The sequence below is a fragment of the Halictus rubicundus genome, chromosome 9 (assembly GCF_050948215.1).
Source record: "Halictus rubicundus isolate RS-2024b chromosome 9, iyHalRubi1_principal, whole genome shotgun sequence".
NCBI lineage: Eukaryota > Metazoa > Arthropoda > Insecta > Hymenoptera > Halictidae > Halictus > Halictus rubicundus.
Window position 1 is genome coordinate 9063878 of NC_135157.1, and position 9209 is coordinate 9073086.

A 9209-nucleotide genomic window follows, 5' to 3' on the forward strand; every position below is an offset into this window, starting at 1 on the left:
GTTTCTAACCTGTCATTTTCATTAGACATCTCGACGAATGAAATGTGCAGTAATATTTCGAAAAATCTATAGAATGAATTTCAAGCAAGATGTCGATATCAGCGAAAACAATAAAACGATTCTGTTGAAACAGGAGGCGAAATGCGAGAAAAAACTTCGCTAGTACAAAGCTACATGGATATTCATATCCGCGGCATTCCGGATTTAATCATTTTTTCGTGGGAATGCTCGACTTTATTAAAAATCGCATGGCATGTAACCCTCTGCGCTTTGAAGGGATAAATATGATTTAACATCAGATACGTAGGAGAAATTTCGCGATGCAAACAAATGTACAGAAATTGATTGTTCATTGAGTCGAGTGTTTACACAGAGTCGACTCGAAATGAAAGGTAATATCCGATATTGCTGCGCATCGTCAGCAAATGCACAGAAATTATATTTTCCACCTGTTTACGTGTACTGCGTGAAAAATTCTTCATTTGCTCTGCTTGTTGCGGAGAGGTTGAATGAAAAAATTTACAAATGAGAATAAAATTAAAGGAATCGCGAAATGTACGATTGTCATTCGCGATGAAGGAGCTGATTTTCTTTATTTCTTTGCTGAAAGTCGAATCGCTTCGAATTTCTTTTCACCTTTAATCTATTTTTATATTTTTCACTTCGGAGAATCATGTATGGTACAAATATATAAGTTCACAGTCTAGCTCAGTGTAGTTCACCGTTCAGTATAATAATACTTCAATAATAAATTTTTGGTTCAGTTCACGATACTTGTCTATGCAGATACGATCTATGAACGCCTACATTCTAATGCATTAAAGAATGTCTGATCGGTGCTGAACGGAAGTATACCTTTGTCAGTAACAGTTGGGACATTTTTGTGGTCTTGGGCCGACCAAGGCCCGCACGCATGGACAACGCGTGTCTCGTTCTCAAGTAATCCCGTCGTAATCCTTTGATTTATGAAGACCCACGTTTCACCGGTGTCTCCTCCTCCCCCTCATCCTCCTCCTCCTCCTCGGACCCCATCGGTGATCAGCCTGTAAGCCAGTGAATCAGCGGGGTAACCTTAATCGATCAGCAATTTTAGTTTCGTCGACCCCGATGGCCACTTCCGGCAGTCGAACACGCTGTCGAGTGAAAGTGGCTGTTTACCGGTGGATCCTCCCTTTGCTGAATCATCTTCTAGGGTATCATGACGGATTAGAAGTCTCTTCTCGCATTTAACCGATCATTTTTCTTGTTCAGAGTGATCCGGACCGAATGGAGTCTTATCAGCTTGCCTTGTAACGGCGTGTTGGGAGAATCGAGAACACGGAATTTGGGAAATAATCAGCAATCCCTTCTGAAGAGACTGTCTTTATTATCTTAGCATGTTGACTGACCTATACAGTGCCCTCAAAAGACACGCAAAATCCAAAGGAATTGTTTAACGTCGAAGAATAGGAAACTCAAGATTTGTTGTAACAATTGTTTTTGTAAACTCCTTGCATGTACCTTGTGTAATAAAAATTGATTTTCAATCTGTCCTTCTCATTCATTAACAAGGCAGGGAATCGCATTAATTATAAAATTGTTGATTACAAGTAGTTTTTATTTCAGCAGTTATCATTATTCAGCGGTAAAAACTAAATCGTTTAAATTAGAACATATTTACATTTGCAACGGAACGAATTTATGTTACAACCCAATATAACTGACTTAAAATTTTAAACAACTTTTTAATCCTTTGGGACAATTTATTAATGAAACTTTTATAAATGTGTATCAAAATTTTGTACTGTTTATAAGACGTGTCACTGGTAAGGAGTTAGTTTGGATGAAGCATTGATTGTATTTTTATATTGATAAAGTGTAATGGTTAAACAATTGTTGTCCTTTCTTCTTGGATATAGTGACTTCATCTGGGAGATTAATCTAATAATTGAATGGGAAGACCAAGAAGAAGAGCTTGTGCTTGACTTCAAGGCAAGTTGAGATTGAACTTTATTATCTTATTATCATTGTACTTTTGATTTATTTATTGAAGAAGTATCGCTATCTTATGGCTTTCAGCATTGCTTATGGCAGACTTTATGGATTAGTAGCAAGATCCATGTTTAAATATGTAGCGTAGAATGATGGCACTGGATCATAGAAATTCTAAGTAGAATAGACACGGTTTTAGTCAGACAAAAGAGAATACTGTAGAAGGACGTCTCTAGAAACGTTCAAAGCTGTAGTTTCCTATTTGCAACTGTGATGCCACAATGATGGCACTTAATCCTTGATAGTATATGCATACCATCTAACAAACCTAAACAATTCTACAGAAAAATCTAAAACAAACAATAAAAAATATTTTTGTCAGTCTCTACAGAATATAGCCACCGCAGAGATTATTAATCATATAAGAAAGCAATGGCACATAATATATATATACCTAAAAAAACTTCCACATTTTCCACAGAATTAAATAAATTTCTAATTTTAAAACATTATGCAAAATTATGTAAATTCACTTTTCAGAAGCAAAGAGAAAGAAGGAAGATTAAAGAAAAATCCTATTCTTTTCATTAATGAATTCAGCTAACGAAGAGAAAAATGGAACTTTATGAAAGAACCTAAAATAGAAGGGAACCATACTTTTATTGGACTAGAACAATCCGAACCTCGAATGATAAAATTGATTTCGTAGCATATAACTGTAAAAAATCGTCAATCCGTTAAGAAGCAAAGAAACCTAAAACAAAAATCATGTTTATTCGACAAAAAAAGTCAGAGCTGCGAACGACTGCTTTCATTGCGCTAAACAAATGCAGCAAAATCGCGCATTTAATTACAAGCACGGAAAAACACCTCTAATAAAAATGGATCAGGTTTTCATTGAACAAAAACAGAGCTCAGATTTCGAAGAATAAAAATCCATAAAACACCCATATTTTCATAAAAAATCATTCCAACAAATAAAACTCGAGTTCTCGCGTCTAGAATATTATTTCGCCCACACAGTACTGTCGAATCAGTATAGTTCGGGCGCAGTTCCGCGGACCTTGGCACTTGTTGGTCATCCTCGGGAGGCCCGGAGGCGGGGGCGTTGTATTCGTATTCCACGATCGTTCTTCGATATTAATTCCCGTTTCCATGGCGTCGACTAATTTCGGTACCGGACGCTTATCGGTCGTGTGTCCCGAACGGCGTCGATCGGCATCGATAATCGGCTCCGGCTCGAGTCAAAGGAATCGCACGGCGAATACACGATGAGCTTGCCGATTCGCAGGGAAGCTCGTGCGAGAGAATCATAATGGGATGATATCGCAGAACAGGACCAGTGGAACGCGAATCCCGCAGGATCAACCGGGCAAACGCACGGAGAGATTACCGTCGCGGTTTGCTTCGCCGCCATTTGTCTTACGTGTGTCATCCGTTCTAGCCGGTGACTACGATTCCCGCAGCCATAAATTATTCCGCCTAATGCGCCGCGACGCTTGCATTCGCGCGGCGTCGCTGCGCGGAATCGCGAATTTACTGGCACCCACCGTTCGCCGCATGTTTTTCCTTTTGCCTGCGATTTAATACTTCGGCCCGCGATGCGGATTTTACGGCGGCTATTGTTAACGGAAAAGTTGTCGGGATTAACGACGACTCGGCAATTAATTCGGAAAATTGGCTTTTCCGGGGAAATGTATCAGAAGTTTTTTTTTTGTGTTAACTCAGTTGTTTCTGTGAGGTGAGAAACAATTTATGAATAATTAGTGGACTGCGGATTTTATGCATTTTATAACAAAAATGAATAGATAGAATACGAAACTGAAAAGGCATTAAATTTAAGGATATTGTTTCTGCTTTTTTTTGTTTATGCAATACTTGGACAATTTTTACTTTGCTCCGCAGTCTAATAATTAGGCATAGTATTGACGTGGATAATTAGTGTTGCACGATCAAATTAGTTGCAGTAGTTAGCTAGTAGTTGCAGTTGTATGAAGACAGACGTCTTCAAAAAAACGAGAGGCTTATTTGTACAGTTTCATATTTTCATATTTATATCTACGTCAGAATTGAATAAATACAGGCTAGATTTTAATGAGACTGACAGAGGTTGAAAAGATTATTATTTATAAGCCAACGCGTTATAAATAATGACCATCGGCTCGAGACTCCAACAAGTGTCTGATTTTTTTTATCGATAACAGTGTACGTTTAAAAACAGTAGTAAATTCTTGAGTCGTAGAATTTTCCTTTCTGGAGATTGGTCAAAATGATTTTAGGATCGAAAGATATTGTCCGAACAATAATTAGGTCGGACGAACCGGAAGACCAAAATGTAAAATCCGATTATAAATCAGAAAGGGAAGACACCGGACCTATAAGCTATAATACAAAAGATTCTACCGAACTAAAGACCACAGAGAAAATCCCAAGAGTACGAGACTCAGTAGATAAGATCTTGATGTCATCAGACTGAAAAGGAGAAGACATTGTACCCATAATGCTATCTATAAGAACCTTATGTCTTTACAGCTGAAAGAAAAAGCATCAAATTTAGAAGTCTCTAGAGTTCTCTCTCTGGACTCTTTCTGGGACATGAACATAGTTCTACATCGTGACGTGAGTAGACGACAGGTTTAGAATTTCATCAGGGCTGTAGATGTGGAGACTCTTCTACTTTGACGTGTTCGAGGTTTCATCTACTTTATTAGACAGTGTTTAGTCCAGTGTGACTGATGTTGTTTGTCTGGTCTGACAAGTCGTAGATCTTCACTACTTAATGAGATTTTACAGATTTATCTACTTTGGCTGACTTGTGTAAGGCTTTTCTACTTGAGACTTGCGGTAGGGTTTGTTAGGGTTTGTACATGCAGGTTTTACTACCTTGCTTGACTTGGTCAAGACTTATCCACTTGACAGCTTTCTCGACAAGATTTCATAGACTTAAACGATTTTTAATTTTGTCTGACCCTCTTAAAGTTTTTTCTACTAATATACACTTGTGCTGGATTATCTCTATTTGGTATGATCATGAATCGTCCAAAGTATTTTCCACATCTTCTTGTATCAGCTTCTATGGACCTATAGTGTTCTCCGTTTTGCCTGACCTGTTCAACAGTTTCACTACTTGCCAGTTTCCTGTATATATAAGATCTAACAGGCTTGGACACTCTCCTACTTTAAGTGACTTGTGTAACGTTTATTCTACTGATGTAGACCTGTGCTAGATTGTCTCCATTTGGTCTGACACGTTACAGGTTTTCTCTACTTGGCAGCTTCCTATGGATTTAAAGATTAACCTACTTTGTCTGATCTATTGAAAGGTACGTCTACTTTGTCGATTGTGTATGATGTTATTTCTATTTAGTATGAGATGTCCTAGGTCTTCTCTGCTTTGTAACTTCTTTCACAAGATCTTATGGATTTAGAGAATTTTCTATATCGACTGACTCGTATAAGGTTTCTTCTACTTCAGACTGAAGTCAAGCTGTTTCTATTTGGTCTGACATGCCGTAAGTTTTCTTTACTTGGCACCTTCTTCTATGAGGTTCCCAGATCTAAAGACTGTTCTAGTTTGTCCGACCAATTCGAGGTTCTATCTACTTTCTCGAACATGTATCAGGTTGACCCTACTTAGCCTGACGTATCGTACGTCTCCTCTACTTCGTAAGTTCTTTTACAACGTCTCGTTGATTTCGTAATTTTTATATTTTGTCAGACTTGTACAAGGTTCTTTCTACTTTGGACATTTGCCAGACTATTTCTACTCGGCGCCGAGACCAAGTTTCCATCAAGCTTCCAGACCCGGATACTGTTCTAAGTTGTCCGACCAATTCAAAGTCACATCTACTTCCTTGGCCTCGAGCGAGGTAGTTTGGTCGGATCGACCGATCTACTTCTTCCTTTATCCACTCTCCTCTACAATAAAAATGTTCCTAAAATAAATAAGCAATAAAAATATTTCTTCATAGTTGAAAAATGTATGTACGCTACAAACACATAAAAATCCGCAGTCGTCTAATAAATACCGACATACTACATCGAAATAATGAAACACAATTATTACATCTACTCGATCGAGTCCCCCCGCCTAACTCACTCTAACCCTCCCTAATCCACTCAATCAACGTCAATCTTCGTGTCCCCAGCGTATCCAACGAATCAAAAATTTTTCCTCCAATCGCCCACCGTTGTTCTCTAACTCCGTAGATCGCCTAAACGGCGGTTCACGGGTTTGCGGTTAGGCTGGCCAGCAAGTTAGGGGTGACGATCGGCATCCGGTCGGTGTGCCGCGATCTCTGCTACAATATCGATTCGCACGAATTCAACGCGAAACGACGACGGCCGTGAAACGTTTCGCAACATGAGAGAGAGAGAGAGAGAGAACGCATTAACATATGCTCGGCCGGTTTTAATTTCGCGGAACGAGGACCGATGCCCGCGCGAACTATACGCGACCTGTATACATGTACAGCGGCGTCCTTGTTAGCCGGCTTGACATTTCTATCTCGTCGGCGCAGGGGCTGGTAATGTTGCTGACACTGGTGTTGCCGCAGCAACACGTCGAATTGATAGAGGGTGGAAACGAGACGCGGATCGAGAACCGACGGGAGGGAGAGAGACAGACAGACGGATCGACGGAGAGGAGATAGATGGATAGATAGAGAAGGGGATGCTCTCGTTCGGAGGCTGTAAAGTGCCTACGTTACCAGCTCGAGTGTCAATGCACGGGGGAATGACTCATCCTGCGCCGCAGAGCTCTGCTGAATCAGGAATGACTGCGCATACATTAAATACATACATGCATCTGTGAAGAAAAGTGGCTCCTCCGTGGAAGGACGAGACACGCGTGTCCTCGCCGCGAATCCCCACGAAACGAGCCACGCAAACGCGCGATCCTATCGCCGAGTCATTCTATAATTAATCACAGGAACCACTTCCGTCGTTACGGAATCCTTTTGTGCGACGCGCCGGTTCCTGGCCCCCGCGGCCTTTGCGAATTAATCACACGGCTGAATGTTTTTGTCTGAGTGTTCTACGCACCGAGGATACCGCCGCCCGCTTAGCGTAACTTCGCTTTGTTTTCCTTCGGCGTGCTCGTGTTGTGGCTGTACCCCTAGACTTTTGGTTTCGGATCGTAGAAAAGCTTTGACTATATCTCGTCGGCCGTGTACATCGATTTTTAAACTATTTTTACGTCGCGGCAAAGATTTGTTGATATTTCAACGACCACGTTCGGTGTGTGTTCGTTTTTCTTTTCTCTGTGTCGAAATATTACAAAATGTCTGTAATCCATGAATATGAAAATTCCAACGTAAATGGGGAACGGTAGTTACCAGACAGCAAATCATTATGCAAAGTATACATTTTCTAAATCAATTTTAAGGAATAAAGGTGGAGCGTGTTTCTTCTTTTGATCATTTTGACAAGCTGACTATGTTGGAATTGTACATTGAAATTCTTTTAATGTACAGAGACATGTGTAGATCGATTTTTGAATGTGTCATAAATAGACTGCGGATTTTATGCATTTATGACAAAAATGAGTAGGCGTATTTTAAAAGGGTAAAGACATTAGACAAATTTTAAAATACCGTTATTAAACATATTAAGAAAGAAAATAAATTTCTATTTCACCCCAGTCCGTTGCACTTCTAGTAGGAAATTTTTATGTTGCATAAAGATCCGCAGTCTAGTCATAAATTTCTGTCGTAAAGTCCTGAGAGGAAGAAAATATTTTTACCCTGCTTGTTTCTCGAAAGGGTAATCCGGCGAGTAAACGAAATGCGTTGCTGATATCGATCTCTTTAGGCTCCGTGTCTGCCGTTGAAACAAGCTATCGGTATTTCGGTGGAGCAGAGTATAACAGCATTTAGCGATGATCGAAGCTGTACAAACGGAAGTAACAATTCCACTGTCTTCGAGACGATACCTCGTAGTTTCCGAGGTGTATTATCCCCTGTGCACGAAGGCACTCGAGCGCCATGGTAACGTAAGCTCTCCGCAGACAGAAACGACCTTTCTCTCTCTCTCTCTCTCTCTCTCTCTCTCTCTCTCTCTCTCTCTCTCTCTCTCTCTCTCTCTCCCTTTCCCTCTCTCTCTCTCTCTCTCTCTCTCTCTCTCTCTCCCTTTCCCTCTCTCTCTCTCTCTCTCTCTCTCTCTCTCTCTCTCTCTCCCTTTCCCTCTCTCTCTCTCTCTACACTAATTGACGCGGATCTACGTGTAATGCGGACGGAACGTGCTTAGGCAAGAACTTCAAGAAAGAAACGTCGATCGATGGACTAGAGGAGAGAGCAACCGGCGACTGATTCGTGATACGAGAAACGTGTAGACGCGGTTTAAAGAACTCGAGGAATCGAGGTCGAGCTAGATGTTACGAAGAAAGTGGCAAAAGAAAGAAATACGCGGTTTGAAAGTGTTCAGGTGTGCCGTAGAAATTTCGTTCCTCCGTTAGTTTCTTGTAACAGACTGTATCTGCGAGGAATGTGCACTTGAGGACAATTAAACGCTACAGTAAAAACTTGTACGAGAAAATATGTATTCAGAAAACCTGCATTATGACATTACATTGGAAGAATCTAACGGTACTGATTATTTTGAAAAATTAAATATTAATATTTTTATTTTGCATGAAAACGCCTGCTCGTCGTATTTCAAACAATATGACACTGTCCACGAACATATTAAAACATACATGCATATGAAAATGTACACTAAAATAGAAATGCGTACCTCGAAATATGCGTCGAAATAAAAACTTGTCTCGTTGTATTCCTCACATCAAAACCCTATCCACAAATGTATTAAAATGTACATTAATAAAAATATATATCAAAATATTCACTAGAGTAAAAATGTGTCCATCAAAATATGCATTGAAATAAAAATTTGCCTCGTTGTTTTCCTCACGGTAAGATCCACAAATACATTAAAGCACATATTAAACTAAAAATTCATACGTCAAATTTCACAAAATAAAATAAAATAAAAATATCTATTAAAAATAACAGTTTCTCCAATTATATTCCACATAGTAAAACACTTAATCCACACACCATTCACAAACACAGAAACAGCTCCAATTTAATATCATCGAACAAGCTTATTCGTCATTGAACAACGTTATTATACAAACATTTCACCAACAATAATCTACATAAAATTACACGGTTAACATCATACTAAACTCGCCTCAGCATTTAGCCAGAATTCCATTAAATTAATTAACTAAGCAGAGA

General features: G+C 39.6%; 1 long non-coding RNA gene across 1 annotated transcript in view; it reads right to left on the bottom strand.

Annotated features, from left to right (window-relative positions):
- The window catches only part of LOC143357244 (uncharacterized), a 45295-nt gene extending 37259 nt beyond the window's left edge, over positions 1 to 8036 (bottom strand). Inside the window, exon 1 of the long non-coding RNA XR_013082791.1 lies at positions 7990 to 8036. This is a non-coding gene — a long non-coding RNA (uncharacterized LOC143357244). The remainder of the gene's footprint in view (positions 1 to 7989) is intronic.
- Positions 8037 to 9209: the final 1173 nt, after the last annotated feature.